We start from the raw sequence: 7,550 nt of genomic DNA, 5'->3' as shown, positions 1-7,550 counted from the left end.
CAGGAATGAAACACGTTCAGTACCAGGACTGTTGGCTGAGGGGAAATGACTTGAGTCAGAGTTTATGCATGACTGCCCAACTTCATGTTGTGTGTGAATGGTCGTTGTAGGCAGGTAACGTGAGGTCAGGTCACAATTGTGTAATTTATTATAAGTGTTAAACATAACTGCATTTTTCCTAAAGACCAGAGGTTCTATGCAAGAATGCAGTTCAGTCTCCCCAAGCTAACTAGCTTCTTATCTGCCCAATGAAATTGCTAACAGTGTTACAATGAAGACATTTTTTTTCCATAAGAGTTGGTCTATAAGAATGATAATAATGATGATCGTTAGAGTGTTTTGTGAAAATATCATAATTATTCTTATTGTAGGCTTTGTTTGGCAGTTGCTAATGTTTTGCTTTCAAAGATACTCTGATTTTGATTGCTAAGAATTCTAATTCTGTTGCAGGAGTTATCAGCATTTGCAGGCTCTGAAACAGTAGCTTTATTGGTGATTCTTCTGCAAAAGTAGTATGAAAAAAGTTATCTTTCCAAATTATTTCTCTGTAGAAGTTGGTTATATATCAAAGAGTGAGATAAGAGCTAACATATTTTGGTAAATCCTTGCTGAAGACCATCTGTTTTTTCATAAATTGTTTAATTAAAGCAAGACTTCTGTCAATTAAGAGAATGAAGCAATGGTCTGAAAAGAAATTGCACCACAACCCCATTGCTCTGCTAAACCATTCTAGCATATTTTTCTTTCTGGTACACTAACAGCAGACATACTGGATTTAAATTAGAATAATTGAACTCTAGATAGTATGTGTGAGACAGGTTTATTTCATGCTAACTTTATGATGCCTTTCTTAAAGAAACTGATATCTTAAAATTCCTCTTTAGCCAGCTATTCTTTTCAGGAGAACAAATGCTAGCACACTTATTTTAAAGTCCCTCTCAGCACATTAATCAGACCTTCTTCATTTGATGCGCTGTGCACACACAATCTTTTTTTTATTTTTGGAGATCTTGCTCCAAAACCAAACGTACTGTGGAGAATTTTCAGCAATATCCCAATAAGTAGAAATGTGATTTCTCTCTTTAAGGTTACTGGTTGCTCTGTCTTCCTTTGCATGTGATGTAATCACAAAAATTACAAGGATAAATGATAAACCACTGCCAATTATTCCAAAGATGTTGTATTTATTGCACTACCCATATTCTTACTGCTCTCTAAAGCACTTTGGAAAGCCAAGTAAAGCAAGATTCTCACTCTTCTCCTCTTTTAATGTCTGGAGAGTATAGAGCTTAACAGAGGCAATCTATATGAACCTACATCCACGCAGTATTTATTAAGCATCAATACTTTGATGTTATTATTTATTAAGTAATCTATCTATTATTTGGGCAGTTTTCTTCAATTGACTGGACCTAATCATCAAATACATTCCTGTGAAATAGGGAAAAATTGAAAACAAAATGAAACAAAAACAAACAAACCAACCAACCAACCGAATAAAACAAAACAAAACAAAACAAAACAAAACAAAACAAAACCACACAACCTATTTCCCACATTAGGCTTTTCAGAGTCTTTCTACTCTAATAGGCCTACTGGACTGAACAATTTCATGGACTTGACCTAAATGTTTGTGTAGGAAAACAGATTTTAGGATAAGCCTCAGGACCACAAATACCAAAGTTAAGGGTGTTCTTTGCTGAATAGAGGTGACAGTCAAAGGAACCATGCTGTTTTCAGCAAGGTATTTATGCAACTGATTTTACTGAGAAATGTTGGGGCAAGGAAGAGAGAGTCTGAGAGGAGGGGTCATGAAGCTCACAACTGAGCATTGTGCAGCTCGGTGGCACAATTGGCTAAGTAATTAACATTCTATCAAGGAATTGAGGATTTGCTTTAAAAAGCAAAGGACTTTTTGCTGGTAAGAACTGGATTAGGGAGGCTGAAGCAGCATGAATAAGTATTAGGAGCGTTCTTGCTTTATGTAACTGATACAAAGAAAAGGAAAGAGCATGGGAGTATAAGAATCATAATTACTATTACTCAGGAGTAGAAGAACTAGCTGTGGTATTTCTCTGAAGACATCAAAACCACACTTGTTAGTCCCCACTGAAAGTTGTACAAAGCAGACAGGACACACAAGAAGTTAAGCACTAATTCCTCCACCTGGCCTCCAACATATCCCAAAGTGTCTACAGATCCCTTTAAAACCAACAACAGTAACCAAACTATGCCTCTTCTCTCCCTCTTCTCCCTTTAATCTGTCTTCCAGGAAAGTTTCTCAGATGTTGACTCTCTCTGGGGTATGTTGCATTTCTACAACAAACAGAGGAGATTGACCCAAGGATTCCCATCTCCCTTGCTCCAAGACTAAACCAGGTATCCAAGCACTTAACTTTTCTAGGCTCCTTAGCAGACCAAATGAATAGCACAAATCCTCCTGATCTAGGCTTTATGCATCAAATTAAATTATTTGGATTTGGATTTTGCTTCTTTGCTGTTATCAGTCTGAGTACAAATCCTGTCCTCAAAGAGGTCTGTGGGGTCTGTCTTTCCACTTCCTCCCCTATACCAGAGTCTTATGGCCATGTCTTCTTCACTAGATAAGAGTTTCACCTCCCACTACACCATGAGATGACATGATGACACACGTCCTCCAGGACCACAGGGAGGAGGAGCTGTACTAGGAGACAGCTGCACTTATCCAAAAGGATGTCACTTAGTTTGAAAGCTGAAGCAACAGTCCACTGAAAGGAATGGGATTTGCCTGTCCCTTTAGAGCAAGTAATGTGTGAAACTGGCCTGTTGCTGGGCAGTTTGGTGTAGCTGAGATTATCTAGCCTGTACATTTGCTTGGGGTTTGCGACCTCTACTATAACTTTTTTTTTTTTTTTTTTTTTGAATTAACAGAAGAAACATAGCCAGGTGCAAGAATATCCATGTTGTCACAGGATTACGAAGCAGCCTAAAACAGTCAGACACTCAACACCAAATAAAAGAAAGTAAGAAATAGTTTTCTAACTCCTTTAGTCTGCTTTAAAATCCAGGCTGGTTTGATTTTAACTGGACTGACAATGAAAAGTCATTTCTCCCTTCCACTTTACACACACAGAGAAGTATCTCAAAAGCCTGCACCATACTCCATGTGTACCTATGTCAGCCTTAAGCAAAATTCCTGTCTTTATTTGGAGTTATTTCAACAAGTGTAGCCATAGAAAAACTCTTTCTGGCAATACACGGCTAAATACATAAGTGCCTGTGAGTCAGTTACACATTGAACACAACAGCCAATCATACAAACATTATTTAATCTTCACTTACTGTCTCTTACTCCACTTACATTGTCTCTTACTGACTATGCAGAACTGTTTCTTCATAATAAAGAGAAACCATAACTGGATACGATCAGATGCTTAGAGGAAGTGATGGAATAAAGCAAGAGTTGTTGCTTCAAGTCCTGTCACATTGTGCAGCTAAGGGTAAGGAGATGGGTTAGATTTGAACACCTGAATTTTGATTCCCTTCCTTTTGGTTTTGTCTCCAGGCAGACTCAGTAAGAAGGCAGCCATTTTCTATGTTTTATTTTGAACAGCATGTGTAAGGAGTCATCACTGCAGTGGAATCCTGGGAACATCAAGCAATGACAATTTCTTAAACGTGCTCAGCGGCATGTTAGCAAGAACAAATGCTTAGGCTCTGCTCCCCCAAGGGGAACATCTCCCAAAGACAGACATGCAGGGCAAACATCATGTCAGCAAGATGCAGTAACAGCCAAGACCATTGTCACAAAACAAAGCAATGAAAGGTGACAGGGCAGAACTGAATGGAGAAGAGGTGGTGTGGAAAGAAACGACACCCAAATTCCAGCATTTCTGTGAACACAATGAGCATATGGGAAGAAGGATCTGATTCTCAGCTCCATCAAAGGTCTCTTCTAACCTAAAGGATTCTATGATTCTATCAATCCCCTTTATATAATATCAATATATATAAAAGATTTTGGGGTAAACAGAAATCTCTAAAGGAGTGCATATTTCTAGGATAAAAACTTGTGTGAACATCTCTGTCTGCAATTTTATATCAGGTCCAAAATGGAAGTATTTTGTGGTGTATTAATGTGCAGATAATGAATTATGACTATGTTATGATTATCAAATCCAGATGTTAATCCCAAGCAATGCTACAGGTTTGGGGAGGGGTGGCTGTAGAGCTGCCTGGCCGAAAAGGACCTGGGGCTGCTGGTGGACAGCTGGCTGAATGTGAGCCAGCAGTGTGTCCAGGTGGCCAAGAAGACCAACAGCATCCTGGCATGTGTGAAGTCACTATCCCTGGAGGTGTTCAAAAAACATGTGGACACAGTACTTCAGTCCTTTCAGTGGTTTAGTGGCCATAGTAGTGTTGGGTTGATGATTGGACTTGATGATCTTAGAGGTCTCTTCCAACCTTAATGATTCTGTGATTCCAAGTGAACGAATCAACTTTCTCACAGATAGTACTGTTAATCCAAGTACTGTAATGTGAGTTCAAGCCCAGTAAGACATGCTTAACATTCAGAGATACTCCATAGAAATGCAGTTTAAAAACATTAAACACAGCCATGGTTACATCTAAGTACATAGAAGTTGAAAATTGATTTTTATACTAGCAATGACTCAGACTTAAGTTCAAGAACACACACAACTCAAAATTAGCATAAGCACAATGTAAGTCATGGTGAGACTTGAAGATTCTGCTATAGTCTCTGAATATCTGGATTTCTCTGCTGGAATAAGCAACCATGATATCCAAACACAGAACTTACTGCCATGATACATGAGTTGTATTCCTCTGAGACAACTCAAGTTCACGTTTTTCACAGTCTTCTGGATGCAGCTTTGCATTAGTTCACAATCAGTGCTTTCTCCACGTACAAGGACTAGATACTTGTTGTGATTTGGGCTTTTTTGGTTTGATTTCTTATGGAGGAAAAGATAAGCTCACACATGTTGTATTTTTATCGTTGAAACCAGTCTTTTTTCATTCCCTGCCCAAATTTAATGGAGAGAATATTATGTTCTCTTATATTTCAAGAAAACTGGTGGCAGAGTTAAATAAAGAGAGAAACAGCATCAAGGTCTCCACTCAGGAAGATGGAATTGTGAATTCATCCCTTACTGGACATAAAAGAACCTACACACATAAAAGATAAAACTTTTCTCTGTGCCTAGTCACTGGAAAATCTTCAGTAAAAGCCTAAATCTCCTAAAATACCTAAGTCAGTCAATCTGAAGATAAACTTCAAGGAAAGTCAGCTCTTCTTAACTCCCATCCTTACAAAGTATTTAAGGGCTGATTAACTTCCTCACAATGTGTCAGTATGGCCGGATCAGAAGTAAATGAAGCACAGGTCCATGACTGACTACAACTGACTGTTTTTGTTAACGTTGCTGGAGAAGGCTTCTGTTCAACTTTCTTTACTATAATCATAGAAAGTAAAAAGTCTGATGGGCCAGCTTTAAAACAAAACAAGACCAACCAACCAACCAACCAACAAAACCCCAAACCAAAGCAAAACAAACTAAACAAACAAACAAAAACAAAGAAACAAACAAACAAAAACACCACTAAAGCAAGCTAACTTAAAAACCCAAGAGCTATATTCTTTCACTAAATACAGTCTGAAATATATCTGATTTTTGGGTTAAGAAGGAAAAATCTGGTTGAAATATAAGCAAACAACTCTTTCAGAAGACAGGCAGAAATAGTGATCAAGGAATTATTTGGTCCAAATAACAGAATTCCTTTATAATTATGTTATAAGCCCAGTGCTCCTGTAGTAAAATTTTTTAAAAGTCCAAATTTATGTGTGTGATCTACTGCATATAATTCACTAAAAGAAAAAGACACAAAACCACCTTGCATACACTGCACTTAGTCTGATGACTCTGAAGGAGCAGGAAAATAATTGAAATTTGAAAGCTACATTGGGTCTCTGTTTGATCATCGTCATAATGCTACATGATACTAATACAGTTCATTCATCCCAAAGGATCAATAAATCCTTCCAGAAGATAAATAAACTAAATTAAATTTTGACATTGAGCCTTATTTATGAGATTTACAAAATATCTGAATTGATTCTGGAGAAGAATCAAGGAAAAAAAAAAAAAGTTTATATCCTAATGCTATGTCCACTTTGGGAACAAAGTTCCTTGTTTAAATCCAATGAAATAGGGAGATTCAATGAAAAAAATATTAGAAACTTTTAAAAAAATAGCAAATCATGTCAGTTATATAGATCATTAATGAAGAATGTGCACACTAATTGTTGAAAACACTTAATCATTGTCAGTGTGCAGGATGCTGCAGAAACAGATACGTTGTGGATTACAGGGGCAGTTGAGAGTAATATTACGTGCTGTTGCTTCTTTCCTTTTTACAATGTTTATGGATTTTTTTTTCAGATGTGATAAAATTCACTCTGCATGGCTGAGATATTAAATCAATTGCTTCCTATTAAAGACTGGAATGAGACCTTCAGTAGAGACAAATTATGCCACATCTGTTTATTGTTGGACTTCTGCCACCTTTCCTTCAAGCACCTGGGTACAAAGAGTTTCAAGATCAGGTGGCTGCCCAGGTTTCCATCTCTTCTGACTGCTCTTAGGAAAACTCAGGAAGTCACAGTTTTGACCTCCAACATGGTAGAGCTAAGGGCTGAAAAAGCACTCCTAAACCCATTAGATTTTCTGTCCATATTGTTCAGGGCTTATTAAAAGTGTGGATAGACAACTGAATGCAAACTACTTACTGTACAGTGATAACTTTTCTTCTCTTGGCTGAGATAAAGTAACTATATCCTAGAGTTTATTGGATATATCAAGTATTATCAGAGAAAAATTTCGGTTGGAAGTCACTGCTGGAGATAACTTGTCCAACCTGTTCCTCAGAGCACAGCTACATTCAGTCAAGGTACAGATTTATTTCCCCACCAAACCCAATGGGACCTTTTCTGCACAGCTGCTACCCATTTACTCAGCCCCCAGCTTGTACCATACATGGTGCTGTTCTCTCTCAGGTGCAGGTCTTTGCATTTATCTTTGTTGACGAGGGTTCCGGTTGATGCATTTCTCTGTTGAAGACCTTAACTACAATGCAATTAATTAATTATGTTTATTTAAAACCACCCTGAAGTTTGTTCAGGTAACCTGTTTATTTTGCTGAGGCACAGAAGCAAGCTTATAGGCAGATACTGCTCTTCAGATGTGAGATGGTAAGCATTAGATATATATGACTTATCTGATAGATGACTTATGATAAATCCTTCATTTTTACTCCTTTAAAAAAACACAACCAAAAATTTGCAAAACCTATCCAGTTATTAAATTCTCTAATTTTTCTAACTGTAAAGAGTACCTTGGCTAGATTTCTCTGATGTTCATAAGGTGTCTATCAGTCCAACCCTACTGCCTTCAGGCCTGCCCCCCTGCAGAACTTGTTCTTAGGATCACCTTAGCACTTGATAAACAAGTAATTAGCAGCATGCTTCATACCAGAAATTAAAAACCTTG

General features: G+C 37.6%; 1 protein-coding gene across 1 annotated transcript in view; it reads right to left on the bottom strand.

Annotated features, from left to right (window-relative positions):
• The window catches only part of LOC103782538 (contactin-associated protein-like 5), a 160,282-nt gene that overhangs the window by 34,452 nt on the left and 118,280 nt on the right, over positions 1-7,550 (bottom strand). The window lies entirely within an intron of this gene.

Source organism: Merops nubicus, unplaced genomic scaffold (genome assembly GCF_000691845.1).
Source record: "Merops nubicus isolate BGI_N331 unplaced genomic scaffold, ASM69184v1 scaffold9512, whole genome shotgun sequence".
NCBI classification, from domain to species: domain Eukaryota; kingdom Metazoa; phylum Chordata; class Aves; order Coraciiformes; family Meropidae; genus Merops; species Merops nubicus.
The sequence above is the reverse complement of the archived record's forward strand: the minus strand, read 5'-3'. Positions and strand labels throughout refer to the sequence as shown.